Source organism: Suricata suricatta, chromosome 4 (assembly GCF_006229205.1).
Source record: "Suricata suricatta isolate VVHF042 chromosome 4, meerkat_22Aug2017_6uvM2_HiC, whole genome shotgun sequence".
Classification (NCBI taxonomy): domain Eukaryota; kingdom Metazoa; phylum Chordata; class Mammalia; order Carnivora; family Herpestidae; genus Suricata; species Suricata suricatta.
In genome coordinates this window covers 141,897,210-141,920,703 of record NC_043703.1, presented here as the reverse complement: position 1 = coordinate 141,920,703, position 23,494 = coordinate 141,897,210, and the positions used below count along the sequence as shown (strand labels likewise).

Sequence of the window (23,494 nt, the reverse complement as noted above, 5' to 3'; positions counted from 1 at the left end):
GGTGTTCAGAGGTCGACGCAGCCCCTGTTCAGGGATCCTTCTGCCATTTGGTCACATTTCCTTTCAGCTGGGGACATTCCCATCAGCTGGGCAGTTCGGGGCTGTCCTCAACTCTTGTCCTGTCAGACTCCCATGCTGGGGTCACAAGCATAAAAATATTCCTCCAATCCCTAAAAGCAAAAGTGGATACAACTTCTTCAGCCCTCAAATGCCTTCTGAAGGACTGAGAGCAGCTCCCACTTCTGAGCGGAACTGCGGCCATGATGCCTCTCCTCAGCTTTCTCCCCAAAATCTCCTCACCGCCTCCTGGGGACTCCACTCCAGACTCCCAGCCTCGGAGCCCTCTTGGCACTTGCTCCTTGGGATCCAGGGCAGGAAAAGTGCATCTTCTGACGGGGCTCTACCAGGACCAGCTGTGTCCACGTCGGTTTAATCATCCAGCACGGTCAGCTCCAGACCAGGCCATTGTTCCGCTTCACCACTCTGAACCTAAAAAAAAAAAAAAAAAAAAAATGGATCTGTGGGCTTCAAACTTCTGTTTTCAATAAGGGATTTTTTTTCAGACCAAATTTTTCCAGAGCCCATACTGAAAGAGATGAAAGTGGTAACTGTTTCTCAGACATTTTAAAATTAATTCTATTTGCAGAGACAAAAGCATCCCTGTTTGTTTTTTGTTTTTTAATTTTTTGCTTTTTTTAAGTTTATTTATTTTTGAGAGAGAGAGAGAGCAAGAAAGAGAGAGAGAGGACATAAGTGGGGTGGAGGTGCAGAGAGAGAGAAGGGGACACAGAATCCAAAGCAGGCAGGCTCCAGGCTCTGAGTTGTCAGCACAGAGCCCGATGTGGGTCTCGAACTCACAGACTTGCGAGATCATGACCTGAGCTGAAGTCGAATGCTTAGCCAACTGAGCCACCCAGCCACTGTTTAAGGAACCCCTGCAGTAACCCTGGATAGCCAGGACTCTTCAATGGTTTAAAAAGCTCTTGGACCACTGAGGCCACTGAGGCCCGTCCAGCCCCACCACTGTCTAAGTTAACAAGTATGGCTTATGAAGGGCAGTGTATTCATCTTGAATTCAAATAAGGTCTTGAAAGATGGGGAGGAGAGGTCAGCGGCATAATCTGTGTGCCTCATACAGTCAGTGTGTGTCAGCACTTATTGAAGTTGAAGGGGGAAGATGCTTACAGAGAAAACTAGATTTGCTCATACACAACTTGTTCCATGAAGAATCCCTTGGGCTCACTCCCAAAGCCCTTATTATGTGAATCCATTTAAAGCCAACAAAGACCCACCCCAAGAGAGTGCCACTCTCCCTTCCCACCTCCTCCCTGTTTCCTCCTGCCAGCTCCAGTGCCACAATGTTCTTTTCTCAGAATATAAATTTAGCTCCTCGAGGACTATGAGCAAGACTCATGGCAACAGTGCTCTCTGCAGGAGGTCTGAGTCACGCAGCCTCCGGAGAGGCCTCTCTCCCCAAGCTTGCCAGCCTGGCTTCGGCTGGTCAGTGGGGTCCCGTTAAACACACCTGAAGGGACATCTCCCACACTGGGCTGCTCATTCTCCCAGAGAACCAAAGCTGTGATTAAACTGACCCAGAAGATGGTCTATCCCCTGCATTTGGCTTCTCTCGCTCCAGTTGGCTTTTCTTTCTTCTTTTATGCAATTTGCTCACAGGGACATGTTATTTGGATCAGATGGTGAGAGCAGACCTACTCAGCAGTGAAACAGCATGCCTTTCTTCCCACCCTAAATTCTGAACGCTTGAAAGATTTTATGCTGAATCTGATTATTTTTGCTTTTCACTACATGCCATTTCACACTAATCTGCTCATTCCAGTCTGTCCCATAAGCATATATGTTTCATTTCTCTCTCCCTCTCTTAATCCTCTGGCCCCGCGGTTTTCCCAGATGCTAGCATTTCCAAGAGGCCTGGAAAATGGGATTTGCAGTCTTTTTCATTAAACAAGGGGGTTGAGGCTGCCATCTAGTGTCCAAAAGGGGACATGCAGTCATGAAAGAAGTCCGCTATGTCTGCACAGTGCTTTGTTTCTAACCGGCCAAGCTTATCACACAATCAGACAAGATGTATGTATTAGGGGGAAAGGAAATGGTGTGTGGATGACAAAACACATTCCTCTGCCCTATCTTGGTGTAAAGTTACCATCCATCCCAGTTTACTTAGGACTGAAAGGGGACATAAGGCAGAAGACTGTAAGTGCTAAATAAAACCGGCGAAGCTCCCAGCAAACAGAGATGAGTTAGTCAGCCCATAAGGAGAGATAAAATGGCTCTGGAAACAGAAGCTATAAGACAGAAGGGACCTCAGGCATCTGCCTCAGGGCAGAAGACTCAGCTCGAGAAAGAGAAGTTTTGCTTTTATAGAAGAGATTTGGCCTTGTGGGTATCAGATGGAGGAGGTTCAGCCAGGGAACAGAGAAAGTACTTGGGGCACCAGCCCAAAATATCTTGGATCAAGATACCAGACTGAGCCTAGGGGATTCTCTGGGGGCCTCCACACTGAGGGACCCCAGTTAGAATCATCTGTCTTCTACTGGGGCAAAAGTGGGTTCTGCATCTGCCCTTACGAACTTGGACTTGCTGGCCTGGGCAGTACATTGATTGTATAAATCCCTAATACAGCTTCAGTGCTCCAAGGAAACGCATTCAGCTACACTCACGAAGTGAACCAGAACTTGGCACTTCATTGAGTATCTGGGAATCTCCCAGTGAGCAAGCGGACCTCAGGGTTGTTAATGCACTGAATGTCTGTGTCCCCGCCCCCAGGTTCAAATGTGGAAGACCCAGTCCCCAGTGTGATTGTATTTGGATGTGAGGGCTTTAAAAGGTGATTAAGTTTGGATAAGGTCACAAGAATGGAGCCCCTTAATGGGATTATTGCCCTTATAAGAAGAAGAGACCAGCACTCCTGCATGCTCTCTTTCTCTCCCTCTCTGGCATGTGAGGACACAGCAAAGAGGCAGGTGCCTGCAAGCTAGGAAAGGGACTCTGCACAGAACCACACCATGCTGGCTCCTGATGTCAATCTTCCCAGCCTCCAGAACTGAAAAATTAAATGTCTGTTACTTAAGTCACTCAACCTATGGCATTCTGTTATAGCCATCCTAGCTGACGAAGACAGAGCTCTGCCACCAACCAGCTGTGTGACACTAAGCAGGTGACCTAACTTTCTGAAGTTCCTTTCCCTCAGTGGGCTGTTGAGCACACTGGGTGAAGCTTGCATAGAGAGCACTTGGAGCCTGGTGCCTAGCAACTGGTGAGGACCTGTAAACCCTGTTTATGTTCACCAGGCAATCCAGAGCCAGTTCCCAGCCCTGAAGCCAGAGTCTAGGGCTTCTTCCCTTTCTTGAAGCAGATCCCAGATTAAGCTTACTTTGCTTTCTATTTGAAGTTGCCCATCTAGTACATATTGCCCACCTCCCCACCCTCCCCACCAGAACTAAATGCAGAGTAGAGATAATAATAGATACTGTAGGTTAAAATGAGTCAATTCACATAAAGAGCCTAGAGCAGAGCCTGAAATAAGGAAAGAGCATAAAAACCCTCTTGTTATTACTACTGTTCTCCCACCTTCCCCTTCCTAACCTCTGTTCATCTCAACAGTTGCCAGAGTCAAAGAAACAAAAGTTCAAGACATCCCCCAAATTTCATCTTTAAATCTAAGCAATGCTGAAAAGTTTCAAAGGCCGTCCTGGTTCATTTGTTCATCTATTCAACAAAGATTTGTAACATGTATGCCAGACATTGGGAGTGGCAGGAAGGCCACCTTGTGAAGAAAGCAACACAACCTGTGCTGTCAGGGAAGCTGGACATTAAAGATGAATTCGAATGAGGTCCAACAGATAAGGCTCTGGAGGGCTGTGGGATGAGAACCAGAAAAGCCTGTGTCCCAGCAGTCATATTTGACCAGGCATGCAAAGGATAAGGATAGGAATGAGTTCACCTCCCAATGAGAGGGGCAAAGGAATTGGTGAAGAGAATTCCCAGCCACAGGAGGAGGTCAGGACGGCCAACCTCAGGGACTAAGAGAAGGTGGGAAGACAGAGAAGCAGAGTGGTGTGGGGTAAGGCTGGGAGGGGTTGTAAGAGCTAGAACCTACAGAACCTTAAAAGTCTTTGTAAGGATACTGGACTTCCTTCTAGGGGTAACGGAGAGTCCTGGGAGAGTTTAGTTTTGATTAGTTTTGAGTTTGGAAGGCCACCCTTTTCTTCCTAAGGCTGAAGCTGAGCAAATGTCTTCATCCCTTTCTTTACTAATGCCTTCAAAGAAGGTACAGATGGGATGGAGACTCAGGTATGAAACACGAACTGTTCAGGTAGGTAAATCTCATTCCCAGAAGACGTGCAGACTAGCAGACTTGACTTCCAAAGAGCCTATCAGGCAAGACGTCACATTTCTTCCCGGCGAGGCACCCCTGAGTGAGGGAGAGGATTGGAGTGTGAAGCTCTACCCTCAGGTCCCAGATGGTGAGGGCTGCTGGGTGCTAGCAGCAAACCAGCTGTGGGTGCCTACACATGCCTTGTTTTTCTTTTTATAGCTAATTCGATGGCTGGCTTTTATAATTGGTCAACAAATCCAGCTCATTCTAACCCCTGGATATTTCTTAAATCTCTACCTTCTGTAACAGTTGATCTGTCATGCTTTAACAAAAATGGCCTCAGTGCTTCCGAGTGTGGGTGGATGGATGGGTTGGGGTGTGAAGAAGCTAGATATAAAACAGAGACCTCATTCCAGTCTTCACAAAGCTTATAATCTTGTGAGGAAGGGGGCAGGGGGAATGGATTCAGTAGGAGACAAGGACTGTGACAATCTATGTACTTCATGGGTAGGGAAACTGAGGCGGAGAATGCAAGAAGCCATTTGCCCAGGAATGGGACGAAGTCAGTGCCAGGGCCAGGCCTGGAACCCACCAGACCACACCGGCCATTGCTCACACAGTAGCCTCAAGGAAGAGGTGGGCCCCATCCCTGCTGATCCTAAGTCGTATGCCAAATTCTTAGACATAGTCCACCGGCCTTAAAGGACCCCCACTCCACTGTTGTTGTTTTTTTTTTAAGTTTTATTTTTATTTATTTTGAGAGAGAGATAGAGAGCAAGCAGGGGAGGGGCAGAGAGAGACGGAGACAGAGTCACAAGCAGGCTCCATGCTAAGAGTGGAGGGCCTGATGTGGGGGCTCAAACTTACCAACTGTGAGATCATGACCTAAGCCATAGGCAAGAGTCAGATGCTTAACTGACTGAGCCACCCAGGTGTCCCAAGCCCCTACTTCAGTCTTGCAGGCTGTCCTCTGGTCCTGCAAACAAATCAAGTCTATTCCTACCACCTCAGGATATTTACTTTTATGATTCCCTTTTACCAGAATGCTTTAATCCCCTGAATCATCTGCTCTAATCCTTTGAATCATCTGGTTTCCTCCGCTTCCAAAAGGGCCGCTGGAAGACCCTTCCTGAGGAGACCCCCACACCCACACACACCTTGAGTCTCTCTGCCCTAGTGTCATGCCTGTCATCCTTGTCATACTTAGCCACCACCTCACATGGTCCTGTAAGTTCTTTCTCCCAGACTCTAGTGACACTGTCACTTACCCCAGACTCTAAGTTGTTTTTTTATTTTTTTTAATGTTCTCATTTATTTTTGAGAGAGAGAAAGACAGCAAGAGCAGGGGAGGGGGAGAGAGAGGGAGACACAGAATCCGAAGACAGGCCCCAGGCTCTGAGCTAGCTGTCTGCACAGAGCCCAACGCGGGACTCGAACCCCCGAACCGTGAGATCATGACCTGAGCCGAAGTTGGACGCTTAACTGACTGAGCCACCCGGGCGCTCTGAGCCACCCCAGAGACTCTAAATTCTATGAGACTCAGATACTGTCAGTTTCATACATGGCTGTGTCCCCAGTCAGGGGGAGAGGCCTGGGACATGGCAGACACTCAGTAGCTTCAGAATGAGTTAATGAAAGAAATGCTTTATAAACACATTCACGTCAAGTAGACATGGAAATCAGTGTTTGTAAGTAACTGAATTCAAGGCTGGCGTACTGGAAAGAAGGCCAGACTGAGCAGTCGTAAGACATGAATTTAAGTCCTAGATGGATTTATTTCTAGCTGTGATTGCCAATGTACTGAAAATTCTGAGTCTCAGACACCTTTGTGCCCGCAAAAGAAAAAAGGCAGTGTCCCAGGGGCGCCTGGGTGGCTCAGCCAGTTAAGCATCCTACTCTTGGTTTTGGCTCAGGTCATAATCTTGGGGTTTCATAAGTTTGAGCCCCATATTGAGCTCTGTGCTGGCAGCATGAAGCCTGCTTGGGATTCTCTCTCTCTCACTCTCTCTCTGCCCCTCCCCCACTTGTGGTATCTCTGTCTCTCTCAAAATAAATAAATAAACTTTAAAAAAAAAAAGCAGTGTTCCACACATTGGTGTTGGCAAGGTAAAACCAGACAATGTATATTAAAATGCTTTGTAAACAGGAAAGTGCAATTAAATGTATTATTGTAACTATAGAAAGGGAATTACTACATTATTTACTTATATAAGCACTTTCCCTATCCTATCTAAAGTAGGCTTCAACTTAGAAAAAACTGATTTAGAGTCAACATTTCAGAAACTCATCTAGTACATAAATGGAATCATTTCTACAAATGAGGGCAGAGTATATAGATGCATCTATTCTGGAATGCTGCTGTGTTTTTCTCACGCTTTGCCCACTGACAGCTGGCTTCACTTTTGAACTGTCTTTTCTATCTGACTGTTTATTTTCTTTTTTCAAAAGCTTTTTCTTACTTATGATGTAATACATATTCTTGTAAAAATTTTAGAAGACTCTTAAAAGCATAGAAGAAAACAAAATCACCTATAACCCTAATAATCTGGAGATAACCAAAGTAGATATCTTGAAATGTTTTCTTCCAAATCATTTTTATTTTTTATTAAAAAAATTTTTTATGTTTATTTAGTTTTGAGAGAGATATACACAGAGTGCGAGCAGGAGAAGGACAGAGAGAGAGGGAGACACAGAATCCGAAGCAGACTCCAGGCTCAGAGCTGTCAGCGCAGAGCCCAATGCAGAGCTCGAACTCATAAACTGTGAGATCATGACCTGAGCCAAAGTCGGACGCTTAATCGACTGAGCCACCCAGGTGCCTCAATCCAAATTACTTTTAAAATTGAAGCTGCATATGACAGTTTCATATTGTACAGGGCACAGGTGCACAGGCTATGGAATAATGGTTCTGTTAAGCTGCATGAGACCCTCATGTACAGAAGGCGGACAGAATGGTGTAGTGGGAAAAGCACAGGAAAATCAAGAACAAGAATTCCTACTATCTGGAGTGCTTGGGAGTACTTAAAATAAAATATGTGAATTGGCAGAAACACAGTGATGCACAATAAAGTATGGTCATATTAGTAGTGCTGTTCGCAGTGACACGTTAAGAGGTGCCAGTTCAGTCTTAAAGAAAGAGAGTTTAACAAGGAAGGTTGGCTAGAGCCAGTTGCAATGGGGTAGGACAGGGTAAGAAGTCTGCTCACTGTTCTCCTTTCTAGGATCTAGCTTTGTGTAGCCAGAGAAATTTCCCATATCCAAGTCTTACCCTTTCCTTGAAAAAAGTAATCACAACTACACAAAACCAATGGAAATCAACAACCTCCAGGTGAAGCCACAACTTAAGGATAGTGATTGGACTGCAGAAAATCACGTGTGGCAAACGCGGTGATGAATTGCCCAGAGTGCCCTTCAGGAGGACAGACTGAATTCCCCAGCTGCTGGGAGCATTGCTGGCAGCCCCCTCCAGAGATGACCTCAATGAAGAAAACCTGCCAAAAGTCACGTACCTTTTCTGGTGACCCATATCCTGTGACTGGTGACGGGGGAGCCTGAAGGCCTGATCCTGTCTGCGTCTTCAGAGGGCCCGGCTAGGTCAGCTGAAATTTTCAAGGCGGAGTCTTGACATCTTCCCTCAAGGAAATCCTGCCTCCTTCCCTCCCCTCCCCTTCCATGGGTGTTGGTCGCACAGCGCCCCCTACCGAACATCCCACGTGCTGCCTCCATCTCTGAGTCTGCTTCCCAGAGAAGCCAGCGTGGGACAAGGGGCCTCGCCTGCTCCCCTCCCCCCTTCTTCCCGCGCAGCCATTGGTGCAGACCCTGGAGGTCTTCTTGAGGGAACGAAGCCCTGAGCTGACTCTAGATTTTATTCTCACACTCTGTCTTTTAAAAATGTCACAAGGGGCGCCTGGGTGACTCAGTCGGTTATGCATCCCACTTCAGCTCAGGTCATGATCTCACGGTATATGAGTTCCAGCCCCGCATCTGGCTCTGTGCTGAGAGCTCCGAGCCTGGAGCCTGCTTCAGAGTCTGATTTCCCTCTCTCTCTCTGCTCCAACTCGTGATCTGTCCCTCTCTCAAAAATAAAGAAAACATTTTTTAAATTTTTTTAAAAAATTTTTTAAATGTCACAGAAGACTTCTGCCTCCAGAAGGATGGACTAGGTGTACTTTCCCCTATCTGTCCTGCTAAATACAACTAACGCCGGACATGATATATATCACAAACAAAAGAAGACTCTGAAGGTAGAGGGAGGAAGGAAGACAGGCTAGGGACCCTGAGACACAAGGAATGACACAGTGCCGAGCCACTTGGGTTTTTCTTTTTCCATCACAGATCCCAGACTTGGAGCTGAAGAATCGGGAACTCAGAAATGACAACAAGCACGCATGAAAAACCAGCCACAAAAGCCTGCTTCCTCCAGCCACGGAACCATGAAAAGTGCAGTCTAGTAAAAGAAAGGCTTTCAGACAATAACCACTCAACTCCAGCCAGATAACACAGAAAAAAACCAAAACTGTGCCCCATGCGCCGGCTCCGCTGAGGCGGCCAAGCTGGGAGCCTGGGCCTCCGCCCTCATCTGCAAATGGGAGGTGGACAGAAACCCCTCCAGATTCCTTCGTCTCCATGGTGCCACAGACTATTAGGACCTCATTAGGATTTCACGTCTGTGGAGGTGGCCTCTATCATCAGAAAGAAAGATGGATCGTCTTTATTAACTGACGAAATTACACACAGGATGAGTCTTTCTCGTCAATGGCGCAGTTATTAACTCCAGGTGGACAAGAGCAGGCACAAAATGGATAGGGCGCCTCCGCTTCCTTCCGGAAGTGGGGGGGCGGGGTGCAGAGATCCCAACCTGCATTTACTGTCATGGACTTCATTTTGAAACTACAAAAAGTCTGTAGGTTCATTATTTAAGTAACCAGATCTAATAAATACGTAAGTCTAGGGGCATATGGGCGGCTCAGTCGGTTAAGTGTGACTTTGTCTCAGGTCATGATCTCGCTGTTCCTGGTTCGAGCCCAGCATTGGGCTCTGTGCTGACAGCTTGGAGCCTGGAGCCTTCATTTGATTCTGTGTCTCCCTCTCTGTCCCTCCCCCACTCATTCATATTCTCTGTCTCTCTCTCAAAAATAAATATTTTTTAAAAAAAAATTTTAAATATGTAAGTTTACCCTTACACTGCAAGGGGCTCCTGGGTGACTCGGTTGAGTATCCAATTCTTGATTTCAGCTCAGGTCATGATCTTACTATTGTGAGTTAGAGCCCCATGTCCAGCACTGCACTGACAGCATAGAGCCTGCTTGGGATTCTCTCTCTCCCCCTCTGTCTGCCCCTTGCCCCCTCAAAATAAAGAAACAAACTTTAAAACAAAACAAAAAGAACTTTTAAAAGGTAAACTGCTTAAGGGTTATTGTTGTTGATCATGATGTGTTTCTTTCCAGACCTTTCTCTCTTTCACACAAACCCTTATCTTTGCGCTTATACACATTTTCTCTTTTGCATTTTAAAACTTATCAATAAACCCAGAAGCTTAATGCAAAAAATATTTTTTTTATTAGAAGATTCAGAGCTTACAAAGTTCTGCTTCACCAATGCAGGTGGACTCCCAGGAGGTCATAGCTGCACATGCATGTACAACTACCTACTTGATGTTTTTATTTGTATCCCAAATAAGCAGCTCAAATCCAAGACGGCCACTTAACTACTGGCCTAACATCGTGCTCCAGAGTTTCCCTATCACTACAGGGCCCCACATGTCATCTCGTTGTCCAGGCTAAAATGGGGGAGTCAGCCTTGGTTTCTCTCTTTCCCTTGCACCCCATATCCAGTGTATCAGGATGTCCTACTGACTCAGTTTTCAAAATGCATTCCCAATTCTGCCATATCTCACGGTGTCTCTTGCCATGGCCCTGGCACAAGCCACCCTCTACTCTCTCCCAGATGACAGCTTTGGCTTTCTGACTGATCTCCATGCTGCCAACAGTGACCAGGTGCATACCTGAAAAGAGCTTTAGAAGTGCTTGGGTGGCTCAGTCAGTTGAGCATCTGACCCTCGGTTTTGGCTCAGGTCATGATCCCATGGTTTGTGGGATGGAGCCCCACATCGGGCTCCACACTGAGAGTGGAGCCCACGTGGTGTTCTCTCCCTCTCCCTCTAAAACAAATTTAAAAAAAAAAAAGGATTTTTTAAATGTATTTATTTTGAGAGAGAGAGAGAGCAGGGGAGGGGCAAGGAGAGAGAATTCCAAGGTGGCTCTGAGCTGTCAGCACAGAGCTGTACTTGGGGTTCCAACTCAGGAACCAGGAGATCATGACCTGAGCCAAAACCAAGAGTCAGATGCCTAACTGATGGAGCCACCCAGGTGCCCCCCCTCAAAAGAGCTTTACATGACTGCTCTGACTTTCCATTACACCTGGGATAAAATCCAACCCTTTCGGCCTTCATGACCTCCCCACCTTCCTTTCTCTCTGTAAGCCCCTCGCTCACTAGGCTACGCAGAGCTCCTTCCCCACAGGGACCTTCAATTTAATGTCCCCTCTGAAGGGACATTCTTCTATAATATCTTCACATGGTGCTTTCTTCTCAAATGTCCCTTCTTACCCAGCCTCGAAAAGCCTCCTCACCCCTCCCCTAGATGGTACTTCATTTTCTTCAAGGCAGTAGAAATAATCTGCAGGTATGCAGCTTGATGCTCATTCCACAACTCTCTGGCTGGAGCTCTTCCCTCATGAGGGGCACGGATTTGGTCTGCGCCAGCACTGCATCCCTAGTTTCTAAAGCAGTTTGTAGTACAGGGTAAGACCTTGGTAAATAGTTACTGAAAAAAGAATAAAAACATACATATGTATTGATGATTTTTAAAATAGTGGTTTCATGCTATATCTACTCTTTTCAACTTGTTCTTTTCACTTAAAATATATTATGCAAACCACATTCTATGTCCATGCGTAGAAACCCTCCCCCCAACACAAGGTGTTACACTATATTTGGACCATGATTTTGATTTATCAAACCATTTTTCTCAAACACTCAGATCATGTCCAAGTTTTTGTTTAAGTGTAGAAGCATTTTCGAGGATGCAGAGTTCTGCACAAGTGGGAGAATGAATAAGCAGAAGCATGGCATGGCCATCAGGAGCACGGGCTCTGGACGCATCCTGCCTGAGTGCTGATGCGGACCGCTGACGTGTCACTGCACCCGCACACAGCAGAGCGCGAACCAGCTCTCTGACCTCTTCCTCGAAGGGCACCTGCCCCAGTCACTAGTGTGGGCACCACTACCACTGTTTTCCTGTATTCTGTGGGCAGATTGTTTAACCGTCCATGCCCAGTATTGCCATCTTTTTGTAAGATGGGGACAAAACCAGTATCCATCCCATAGAGTTGTTTTGAGGATTACATAAATCAAAATATGCATAAAATACATAGGATATTGAGTGACACTTAGTAAACACTGTGTAAAGTACTGTCATTACTGTCATTGTTGTGATTTATGCACATAAAGCATTACTTTATGAAGAACAGAGCTACCTAAATACATCTTGATGCTTTTTGTTGTTGTTTACAAAAAAAATCACACTCATAAATTATAAAAATTTCTCTATTTTATCCCTTTTACCTGCACCTTCTCACCCTTTATCAATTTTGTCATCCTCTTCAACTGGTGCACGTGTCACACAGTAAAATACATGTAGTTTATTCTATATTCTATGTATGGCACTCAAGAACTGGATAAAAAAAGAAAACCCTAATATCTCTCAAGATATTAGAAAATATATATTTTAGAAAATAAGCACATAGTGTTGCTCTGGGGTGGGGGTATTGAACTGCCACGTTCTATCACCAAAAGGCACTGGCTAATATTCATGGTGTGTTCGTCTGGAAATTCAGACTGCACATCCATGAAAGACGATGCTCAGCCCCACTTGATGTCTTTCTGCAGAATTCTCACTGGGCTAAGAGCAAAACAGAGCTGTTACAGCAGGTACAGTTCACCCTCTTTTCCTGGTGCGTGCTAAATGATATGAGACTTCCCAGGACACAATGGAACACAATGGCCATGACCCTGAGGAAGAGAGGACTATTTACAATCTGACAAACAAGCATTGAGCTATCTAGTATGGTCATTATCTCTGTATTTTTGAAATTCTGTATCTGTATCTCTCTCTCTCTATGTATGTGTGTGTATATAGAAGTGAATGTATATAGAAGTGATTAATTTGCTCATGCTTCCAAGTCCACTTTGGAGCCAGAGAACAGAACATATCTGCAGAGGTAAAAAATGTGCTAGCCTTGACCCACCTCCCGGATTACTGATACAATTACAACCTTTGTCAAAACAAAGGGCTTTCTATAAACTCCATGAGATGACATCTCTTCAGGGCAAAGCCTATTCAGCCGGCATCAGCTAAAATTCAGAATTATAGTAAGGATACAAAGGTATTGTGATAGTTATTTTTTTTTATTTTTTTAGTGTTTTATTTATTTTTGAGAGAGAGACAGCATGAGCAGGGGAGGGGCAGAGAGAAAGGGAGACACAGAATCTGAAGACAGGCTCCAAGCTGTCAGCAAAGAGTCCAATGTGGGGCTCAAACCCACGATTATGACCTGAGCCGATGTTGGACCCTTAGCCGACTGAGCCACCCAGGCGACCTTTTTTTTTTTTTTTTAATGTTTTATGTGATAGTTACTTTTAATTCATCAACTTGACTGGATTATTGGATTCCCAGATATCAGGTTGACCTTATTTCTGGGTGTGTCTGCAGGAGTGTTTCTGGAAAAGATTAGCATTTGATCATGAGAAGACCAAGTAAATAAGATTGCCCTTCCCCAATGTGAGTGGGTATCATCCAATTCATTGGGGCTTGAATAGAACAAAAAGGCAGAGGAAGGTTGGATTCAATCTCTCTCTGCCAGACAGAGTGGAGACATGGATCTTCCCCTGACCTCGGTGTTCCTTGGTCTCAGGCTTTCAGACTCACACTGGAATCTGCGTTATCTGCTCTCTGGCTCTCAGCTCCTTGAATTACAGCACCAGCTTTCCTGGGGGTCCAGCTTTTACAGATAGCAAGTGTGGACCTTCTCAGCCTCCATAATCACTTGAGCCAACAACACCTTATAATAAATCTCTTTCTATATAACTATCTATCTACTAATCTATCCGTGTCCTATTGGTTGGCAAACCCTAACACAGGTACCTTTATAGAACTCCTAAATTCGTACATCCTATCACCTCTGTTTAACAGACTCACTTAATTGACATTTAATAAAACTTTGCATATAGTATTCCTTTTCAATAGTGAGGCTTTTGTTCCTGAAAATGTAGGTTTTAAAGAATTTGAAGTTGGGGATCTTAAGACCTTTAAATCTTTGAAATTAAAAATAAATTTACCCATTTAAAAAAAACTTTAAAATAAATGTATTGGCCTGACTAAATTTCTCAGACTGGCTCTCATAGTCTATCTACTTTCTATTCTTAACCTGGGTTTCCAATCTTGACTCTGGACACTGCCCTGTACAGATAGTACTCTGTTAAACGGAGTCTCTTAGTCTTCCTTTCCTCCTCCAGCACATTGACACATCTGCTCTCTCAGCCTTTGCTGAAGGCATCGTTGTTTGCCCGTATCAGAACCACTCTTCTTTGGGAAATGCCATTTGTATGGACTGAATGCTTGTCCAAAATTCATATGTTGAATCCCCAAAGTAAGGGTAGTTGGGTGTGGGGCCTTTGTAGGTAATTAGGTCATGAGGCAAGAGAGCTAGCTTGCTCTCTTTCTGCCATGTGAGGATACAATGAAATGTCAACATCCTGCATCCAGGCCTGGGCCCTCACCAGAACCTGACTATGCTGGTACCTTGACCTTGGACTTGCACTGTCCAGAACTACAAGTAATAAATCTCTGTTGTTTGTAAGTCACCTGTCTACAGGGCTTTGTTATAGTGGCCTATTCTGACTAAGACAGCCATCATCCCAACTCCAAATCCATGGTACTAGGGAGGGATGGGATCACAAGACCCTACACATCTGACCATGGTGACAGGTCCCTGATCCACCCAGTTTGTTAGAATCCTTCTCTGGGGCTCTTCTAACTGGAGCTTCCTTTCCTTTTTGGTCAGGAAGCCATAATGATGCAAACACGGAGCGGCTTGAGGCCATGGTAAGAAAGTACAAATAGTCAATTTGCAAAGAGAAACAGAAGTAGAGACAGAATCAGCCAATCTTGGCTGCATTCAAGTTCCCTAAGGCTGGATCAAACCACCCTTCCTGTTCTTTGGTGATGTGAGCCAGTACGTTTCCTTCTTATGCTTCCACTACCTCAAGTTGGATTTCTGCTACTCATAACCTACGAGAGTTGACTGATACTGCTAGTTTAGCAGAAGTTGCAAATTCTTCATGTGATCATCTTTTGTGTCAATCCTGAATAAAAGTAGAATACAAACTTAAAAATGCTTTTGGCAATAAAATTATCATTACCAGTTTTCTGATTGCTTAAGTTAAACACAGGCATTGTAAAATAGGTTTCTGGAAATGAGGACAGTGTATAAAGTGAATATCTCAGATTTTTACCTATATGTATATAAACACATAGAATTATCTTAGTATTTTACAAAAATTGATAAGATTATGCATGTAATCCCACAGCTTGCCATTTCCTATGTATTTTGGTCACTATAATATATCAGTTCATAGATCTGCCTGGCATTTGGTGGCATTTTCAATGTTTATTTTGTGTTCAAAGTGTGTCCTCCCAAATGACTATCATTAGTAATGGTGATCATAAGAGTGCACGGTATCTCATTGATGGAATTCTAACTTAGGGTCCAGAGGGACCTCTGCTATTGACTATTGTGGGCAGGTAGGTTTTTGAAAGAAGTTGAATGGCTCATTTTTCATCTCCATGGTATAAAGCAGGTCAGACTGTTGGCAGTATTTCAAGTACTCTCTCGATTCAGGGTTGAACCACACAAGAGAGCTCGCAGGCATTTGCCCGGCAGTCTGCCAGGTGACTTTACCATTCTGCAATGCGGACAGTACGAGAGGAACAGAGCAAGGCCTGCTCACTCTGGACCTCTAGCCTCAGCTTCATAAGCAAGAGTCATGAAATTAGTAAGAACTCCCACAACAGCAACTTTCATTGAGCACTTGATAGGTGTCGGGGACACTGGCTAAGCACTTGACATTATATTCTTTAATGCTCACAATAACCCTATCTCTATTTTTAGCAATTAAATTGAAGTTCTCATCCATGGTCAGGTGGCTAGCAAGTGGCAGTGCTGGGGTTTGACCTCAGACTAAATAATCCTAAAACCTGTGCCCCTCACCATCATTTAATTTGCTCTCCAATTTGCCTCCACCTGACATGGGACATGTACCTATCCTTACCCCAGGACTCGGGTTTTGAGGTATAAAAGTTTTCAGTGTTGGGAAAGCTTGTGGAAATTTTATGAACACCATTTTTGTTGGTTTACAAGAAATTTAGGGGAGGATATTACAAGATCCTCTTGGTTGGTACAGTCCGTTGCAAAAACAGACTTAGGGGTTTGTGGGCTGAGGTTCTGTTCCCTGACACCTCCAACAGCTGCTGAGTCAGACTTCTGAAAATAACATACGTTAGAAAGAAAATAGTTATGTGTGATAACAAAATTAATCCTAATTATAAACAGCACCCAATCATTAGTAAGAAAACTCAGTATAAAATATGGCTTTAGGAAAATCGGGTGATGTATTACCTTTCCTTGGCTGCCGTAACAAACCATCATGGACCAAGTGGCTTAAAACAACAGAAACTTATTAACATACAGTTCTGGAGGTCACGGATCCAAACTGGGTCTCCTGAGGCTGAAATCCAGGGGTCGGCAGAGCTGTGCTCCTTGTGGAGGCTCTAGGGAAGCTCCATTTCCTAGCCTTTTCTAACCTCCTGAGGTGCCTTCAGTCCTGGCTGGAGGTCCTGCTCACTCGGGCCTCTACCCCATCTCCTTCTCCACCTCTGACCCTCCTGTCTTCTGCAGTTTGTTACTGCTGTTATTTTTGTTAGAAAACCTAGTTTATTCATTAATTGTGGTAAAATACACAAAACATAATATTTATCATCTTAATTTTTGAGGGTACAGTTTGGTATTAGGAAGCATATTTACACTCTGTACCCACCAAACAACAATTCCTCCTCCTAACCCACATCAGGCTCTATGCTGACAGCTCAGAGCCTGGAGCCTGCTTCCGGTTCTGTGTCTCCTTCTCTCTCTGCCCCTCCCCCTCTCAGGCTCTGTCTCTCTCTGTATCAAAAATAAATAAAACATTTAAAATTTTTTAAAAAACAAAAATAAAATTTACTAGTTATTCTAGAGAGAGAGAGACAGGGGACAAGTAGGGGAGGGGCAGAGAGAGAGGGAGACACAGAATCTGAAGCAGGCTCCGGGCTCCAAGTTGTCAGCATAGAGCCTGATACAGGGCTTGAACCCACAAACTGTGAGATCATGACCTGAGCCAAAGTCAGGCACTCAACCAAGTGAGACACCCAGGTGCCCTGGAGCTGGTCTGTTTAAATTACCCGAAGTATAAATTCAGGTTAAAGTAAAAAACATGCAGTGTCCCTAACCCCCTGCCCCCTCCTCCAACCCAAATCATGCAGTCCCAGGCTAGTATGGCAGCTCTACTCTATGCAGTGTTTCAGGTTCACCTTCCTTCCAGCTGCCTGCTCCTCCATCCCTAGGGCAAAGTCCTGGTCTTGTGGTCCAAGCACATCCATTCCAGGCAACAGGATTGGGGGGGGGGGGTCGGGGATGAAAGTGATGCTAATATAAAGCAAGGGAAATGATACACAAGTTATTATAAGAGGTTACTTGGGTCTAAACTAAGGGTCTAAACTAAGGTGTTGGATGTTAGGGCAGATCACTTTTATATAAGGTGCAAACAAGAGACAGATGGTAAGTACTTATAGCAGTTGAAGGAGTCAGGGGAATTGTGGCCTATTAACAGACCCAAGAGGGGAGTGACAACCTTAGGCCTAAGGAAATATGTGTTGTGGGCATGTGGGCGGCTCAGTCAGTTAAGCGATGGACTCTTGATTTCAGCTCAGGTCATGATCTCACAGTTCCTGGGTTCGAGCCCTCCACTGGGCTCTGCACTAACAATGCAGAGACTACTTGGGATTCTCTATCTTTCTGTCCCCCTGCCCTTCCCCTGCTCATGCTCTCGCTTTCTCACTCTCTCAAAATAAATAAATAAACTTAATTTTTAAAAAAGGAAATATGTGTTGTTTGTGCTGATAAGACAAGATGTGGATTCTCTTGAAGACTGAGTTTCAAGATCCAGAGTTGTTCTCCAGGTATAGGTGTCCATCGGGCTTTGGGAAGGAAAAGAGACTGTCCTTCCTCTAACTGGAGAAAGTGGCAAGAAAATAGGAAACAGAGGAGGAAATACTGAGATTGAGAAACTTTCAGGTAGCTCATCTTCAGCAGTCTTAATCTGACTCTAAATTATCTGCATGATTATCTGCATAGAGTGACAGGTGGGTGGAGGTCCAAGTGTTTCAGGGCTTATTGAGCAAAGAAATTTACAAGGCCTTGGGAAGAGTGAGGAGGCAATGAGAGATTTAGAGCTGGGCTTGAAGCCTTCACTTGAAAGGTGCTCTTATCTCCAAGGGCACACCTTCAGTGTAAGAGTCCTTCAAAGCAAGAGAAGGAAAATCAGAACAAAGGAGAGGTCCATACAAGCACCAACAGAAGGGTATTCTGAAAGTCAGACCCCGGGTTTATAGCTATGATACTGAATTACCTCTTGGGGGCATATCAGATAGTTTCAGCCAGAAAGTATAGTCAGCAGCCAGAATAATGCACCAGGGTATGTTGGTGTTTGTTGAGATGCTCATGTGTCTGATTTTATGTATTGGAAGGATGTCAGAGTTAGCACATATCAAGTGATAAAGAAGCTTTTATCCCCAAATGCAAGCTGGTTTAATGTTAGAGATGGGTTACTATAATATATCATATAATGAAATAGGATAGGAAAAAAGCACGATTATCTTAACATACACTGAGAAGGCATTTGATAAAATTTCATACCCATTTTTCATTTTCATTTTATAAACTAGCAATAAAGGATTTTTAAAGTTTATTTAATCTGTGTGTGTGCGTGTGTGTGTGTGTGTGTGTGTGTGTGTGTGTATGTATGTGTGTCAGAGAGAGAGAGAGAGAGAGAGAGAGAGAGTGAGAGCAGGGGAGGGGCAGAGACAGAGGGAGAGGGTTCTGTCAGCAGAAAACCCAACATGGGGCTTGAGCTCATGAACCATGAAATCATGACCTGAGCCGAAACCAAGAGTTGGATGCTTAAGCCACTGAGCCACAAGGCGCCCCTAAAGGAAGTTTTTGACCAAAATATCCACACAGGTACTCAAAGACACTTAAAATTAGAAAAAAGGCAAATGAATAGAAGTAGACAAAATTATAATCATTTGAAAATAGAATAATCTGTCTAGAAAATTCAGGAAAATAAACTGTAAAATCACTATTTTTCCTACAAAATAAATAACCAAGAAGAGTTATAATATATAATAGAATTTCCATTCACAGCAACCCCTTCTGTTAAGTTTCCTACAGCAGATGCAACAAAATACCACAGATTGGGTGGCTTGAAAAACAGAAATTGATCTCTCACAGTTCTGGAGCCTGGAAGTCCAAGGTCAAGGTGTCAGCAGGGTTTTACTGAGGCCTTGCTCCTTGGCTTGCAAGTGGCCTTCTCTCTGTGTCTTCACATGGTCTTCTCTATATGTACACACATCCCTGGTGTCCTTTTTATGTAGTAATGTCTGTCTCTCTTTTTTAAGAAAAGCAAGCGTCCACAAGCTGTGCCTCATTTGGAGGTGTCTGGAGTCGTGCAAGCTTGACTACCCCACACTCTCCTACGGATGGAGCTGGAGGTTCTAGCAGAGGACTGCAGCTCCGTGTACACTCTTGACCGAAGAGTGGTCCTTCTCTCTCAGGGAAGGTCGTTTTCTCCCATCAAGTATGCAGCCTCAGAGAGGGACACAGGCACATGGAGTGGTAAGGGAGGAAGGGGACATCTCCCTAGCCAGCCAGATCAGCCAAGTCAACCCTGGCGATCTAAGGGGTGACAAATGTCACAGGCAGACTGCCCTCACACCCCTAATCTCTTTTTATAAGGACACCAGCCAGATTGTTTTACGGCCTACTTTAACAACCTCATTTTTAACCCAATCACCTTTCTTTAAAGGCTGGATTTCACAATATAGTCACAAATACACAAGAGTTAAGACTTCAGTACATGCATGAGAAGGTGTAATTCAGCCCATAACATCCTCAGAAAATATATAATACCTAAGTAAACTCCTAAGAAGATATATGAACAACCAAACGGATGTTAGCTGTACCATGAAATTATACAGAAAGACAGAAAAGAATGGATAAATGGATAAACTTACCATGTTCTTAGTGGGAAAGTCTCAGTATTATAAAGTAATTTATCCCAAATTTAATTAAATTAAAAGTATAACACAAGTGAACCAAAAGCCCATCAAGACTGTCTTTAAACCTCTTACCCTTTTTAATTTCTCTTCCATATTTGCTACCTTATCTTCAACTGCATATTCTTTATTTCTAATGTGTGTGCCACCATCAGGAAGATCCATCAGCTTCCACCCCAAACTGACCTTCCCAACAGCCCTATACCCGACAGCAGGAGCGCATCAGTCACCTAGGAGAAAATTTCTGGCTTATCTGGGAAAATTCTTAGTCCACCTATAAACAATCAGTCCTGTGCAGCCATTTCTGTTAAAGCTAAACCCGCAACTTCTGTTCCTTTTCTACCTACCCTCCTTACCTCACATTTGGGTTTTAACTCTGCACATCACTATCATTTAATCTTTCCAAAATATGGTTTTTATCATTCTCTTCCAAGTTTACAAATATTGTGTTTAAAAGTTGTAATTTATATCCACCAGACGACCTAGGTCATGTTTGTTAATCACTGTGCTTCAGTCTACTCATCTGTAAAATGGGGATAACAGAACAGAATTCAGAGTTTTCATGAAAATTAACTGAGAGCATTAATTTGAGAGCATCTAGAACAGTTAGCACTTTCCATGTATTTGTTAAATAAATAAATATCTTCTCTATTGTTTTACCTGGCACTCAAAGATGCTCACTTTGAGAAAAACTCATTCCTGTGGGTTTAAACACTATACACTCTTTTCAAATGATTATCTTCAGAAATACTTGATAAATAGGTTATCAGTGAACACAGATGTTCCTTAGAGCAGTACATTTAATAGAAAAAGGTTGAAGGATATCTGTAGAAAAAAAATAGTGAAGTCATACCATGGAAAACTGTGGATATAGACAAATTTGCAGACAAAAGTTGCATTGGCTTTAAGTTGCACCGAGTAAGAGATACAATATGCTTCCATACACATCTATCTCAGGAAGAATAGAATGTACATGAAACTGTAAGCAGAGGACAGAGGTTTCTGTTATGAAGTGAGGCTGTATGACCTCCCTAGAATGAACATATGTTACTTTGTAATTAAAGTAAAAACAAAACAATAATGAGGAAAAAAACTAAAAAAATGTTCAAAACATCCTTTATCTCTGGGGCACCTACAGTTGGTCAAGCGTCCGACCTTTGGTTTTGGCTTTGGTCATGATCTCACAGTTTCTTGGCTAGGCGCTGGCAGTGCAGAAGCTGCTTGGGATTCTCTCTCCTTCTCTCTGCCCCTTCCCCACTGGGGCGGTCGCTGCCTCACTCAAAACAAATAAAACTTAAAAAAGAAAAAAAGACTTCCTATCTATACTTGTTTTGCATTTGATGATTGGGTTTTTATCTGAACTGCACGAAAATATTGGTGATTTTGAGGTTGATAAGAAGTCAAATTGCTAGTATCTGCTTCAAAACCTCTATCCTACTAAAGATGGCGTTAGGGCAGAAGACATGAACAGACACTTCTCCAAAGAGGACATCCAGATGACCTACAGGCACATGAAACGATGCTCAACATCACTAATCAGGGAAACACAAAACCACACTGAGACACCACCTCACACCAGTCAGAGTGGCTAAAATGAACAAATGAAGAGACTATAGATCCTACACTGTTGGTGGGAATGTAAACTGGGGCAGCCGCTCTGGAAAACAGTGTGGAGGTTCCTCAAAAAACTATCCATAGAACTCCCTTATGACCCAGCAATAGCACTGCTACGGATTTACCCAAGGGATACAAAAGTGCTGATGCATAGGAGCACATGTACCTCAATGTTCATAGCACCACTGTCAGCAATAGCCAAAACATGGAAAGAGCCTAAATGTCCATCACCTGATGAATAGATCAAGAAGATGTGGTATATATATATACAATGGAGTACTACATGGCAATGAGAAAGAAAGAAATCTGGCCATTTGTAGGAAAGTGGATGGACCTCGAGGGTGTCATGCTAAGCGAAATAAGTCAGGCGGAGAAGGACAGATACCATATGTTTGCACTCATAGGTCTAACAGGAGGACAGGAGAAACCTAATGGAGGACCAGGGGGAGGGGAAGAGGGAAAGAGAATTGGGGAGAGAGAGGGATGCAAAACTTGAGAGACTATTGAATACTGAAAATGAACTGAAAGTTGAAGGGGAAGGAGGAGGGGGGAAAAGAGGTGGTGGTGATGGAGGAGGGCACTTGTGGGGAAGAGCACTGGGTGTTGTATGGAAACCAATTTGACAATAAACTATTTAAAAAAAAAGAAAATCAGATAGTGCCGACAGAAAAAAAAAATAAAGATGGCTTAAAACACCTCAAATGTTAGCTTTTATTTTCTGTCTGGGAAACAGGCATCATCAAGTATTTATACTTCATCCCGAAAGTCGGGCAAAGATCATTAATGTTATTACCTAGAAAAAGCAGGAGATGCAAAGCCTTAAGCGTTGGTGATGGTTAGGGAAACTGCTTCCCTTTTCAACAATCAAACCTCAGACTTTCAAAGGCAGACAATCTCCATGTAAAAGATTCTCAATTTTCTCATCTTCTTGATAATCACTTCCACTACCAAGAGAAAACTCAGAGAGCTGTAAATTAAGTCGGGTACACTTGAAAAATGTCGTTTTCCATAGATGTTCTTCAGGATTTCCTATATGCTGAGATTCAAAGGGTTTGGGGTTTGAAGGTAAAAGGAGTGACTAAACAGTCTCAAGGAATTTAGTTACTCGGTACGTTTTAAGTATCTAGGTACCTGCTTTGCCTAGAAAAATAGCCTGCTGTTTTCATTTGTCATCTCTGGACCTCTAAAAGCTAGGCCTTAGCCACCACCTGGTGACGCTGACGACGCGCGAAGTCCTACAGCTGCCGCAATTAGAAAAGCTGAGCCTTCTCCTTTAAGAAGCTGACTCACGTGGATGCTGTGTTGTGTGCGCTCAGCTGGGAAGGAGGTGGATCCTAAGGCTCTCCACATTGGCTGCTTCCCGAGAAGGGGCAGGGTTAGCCTCTTTGATTGGCTGTAAGAGTACGAGGAGTTGAGCCAGGGGCGGGGCGAGCTGCGGGAGTTAGCTCTGGGTCGGTGGCTTCTGGGAGGGGTGGGCCGAGCAGCAGAGGGGAGAGTGAGTGGGGGAGGGTGAACCAGAGAATGGGCGGGGCCCAGCGGAAGGGGCAGGGTACCGGGAACGAGGGCGGGGCCTAGGAATGAAGGGCGTTCTGGGCCAACCAGGAGAGCCCTCTGTTCAAGGGCGGAGCTACGCCGAGTGATTGACGATGAGGCCCAACCAGGGAGAGGCGGGGCCAAGGCCAGGGCCTGACTAAACCTGGAGACTCGGTGGCTGAGGGGCTTCAACCCAGTTGAGGAGCGAAGAACCGCCAGCGGCCGCGGATCTCACAGCCGCTCGGGGTAAGTGTGGTCAGCGGGGGCTGGGCTCGGAGCCCGGTGGAGGCTGAGGAGCCTTCCGGGTCGACGGCTTCGAAGCACTCGGGAATCGGCCCGGAGCGGGGGACCCAGGCAGGAAGTGACTCTTCCTCGCCGCGCTCCCCCCGGGGTCCCAGCGCGGCCGCCTTCGACCCCTCTGGGCGGGTCCCAGCGTCGGGGCTGCGGGTAGACGGGCTGGGCTGTTTCCTCTTTGTGAGGCCCAGGCGCGGCCGCTGCCGTCGGCCCGCCCCCGCCGCGCAGCCGG

The 23,494-nt window shown here is 44.6% G+C and overlaps 1 protein-coding gene and 2 long non-coding RNA genes across 5 annotated transcripts in view; 1 reads left to right on the top strand and 2 right to left on the bottom strand.

The window, feature by feature from the left end:
* Positions 1–10,650: 10,650 nt before the first annotated feature.
* Positions 10,651–20,639, bottom strand: LOC115290203. The gene is made up of 3 exons (XR_003908016.1): positions 20,482–20,639; positions 20,178–20,344; positions 10,651–11,160 (listed from the first exon to the last, which is right to left on the bottom strand). It is a non-coding gene; the product is annotated as an uncharacterized LOC115290203 (long non-coding RNA).
* Positions 20,640–22,122: 1,483 nt separating this feature from the next.
* On the bottom strand, positions 22,123–23,403 carry LOC115290202. Its single transcript, XR_003908015.1, has 2 exons — positions 22,567–23,403; positions 22,123–22,471 (listed from the first exon to the last, which is right to left on the bottom strand). It is a non-coding gene; the product is annotated as an uncharacterized LOC115290202 (long non-coding RNA).
* The window catches only part of YPEL5 (yippee like 5), a 15,635-nt gene continuing 15,157 nt past the window's right edge, over positions 23,017–23,494 (top strand). For 2 of the 3 annotated variants that reach the window (XM_029938016.1, XM_029938015.1), the window contains exon 1: positions 23,017–23,214. The gene's annotated coding sequence lies outside the window, so the exon portion shown is untranslated. The remainder of the gene's footprint in view (positions 23,215–23,494) is intronic. The other variant, XM_029938014.1, reaches the window with a different exon arrangement.